This window comes from Pygoscelis adeliae, unplaced genomic scaffold, assembly GCF_000699105.1.
Source record: "Pygoscelis adeliae isolate BGI_AS28 unplaced genomic scaffold, ASM69910v1 Scaffold458, whole genome shotgun sequence".
In the NCBI taxonomy this organism is placed as follows: Eukaryota; Metazoa; Chordata; class Aves; order Sphenisciformes; family Spheniscidae; genus Pygoscelis; species Pygoscelis adeliae.
Genome location: NW_008825352.1, coordinates 531,507 through 531,891, shown reverse-complemented (window position 1 = coordinate 531,891; position 385 = coordinate 531,507). Strand labels below are relative to the sequence as shown.

Here is a 385-nt window from a genome sequence, read left to right as displayed (position 1 = left end):
GGGGGGATTGGGGAGGGGGCAGCCCCTGTACTGCCCCGTATGGCCCAGTTCAGCCCTGTGCAGCCCCATATGCCCCAGTACAGCCCAGTATGGCCCAGTACAGCCCTGTACGGCCCCATATGCCCCAGTACAGCCCAGTATGGCCCTGTACAGCCCAGTACGGTGCGGCACAGCCCAGAACGGTGCAGTACAGCCCTGTATAGCCCAGCGTGGCCCAATACAGCCCCGTACGGCCCCGTAGGGTGCTGTACGGACCTATACGGCTAAGCACAGCCCAGTACACCCCTGTACAGCCCAGTACGGTGCAGTGCAGTCCTCTGTGTCCCAGTACGGCCCAGTACTGCCCGGGGCTGCCCACCGCGTCCCGGACGAGACCCCCCGTACC

The 385-nt window shown here is 65.5% G+C and overlaps 1 protein-coding gene across 1 annotated transcript in view; it reads left to right on the top strand.

Annotated features, from left to right (window-relative positions):
• Positions 1-347: 347 nt before the first annotated feature.
• Positions 348-385, top strand: part of SLC38A7 (solute carrier family 38, member 7) — a 20,328-nt gene continuing 20,290 nt past the window's right edge. Inside the window, exon 1 of the mRNA XM_009330366.1 lies at positions 348-361. The gene's annotated coding sequence lies outside the window, so the exon portion shown is untranslated. The remainder of the gene's footprint in view (positions 362-385) is intronic.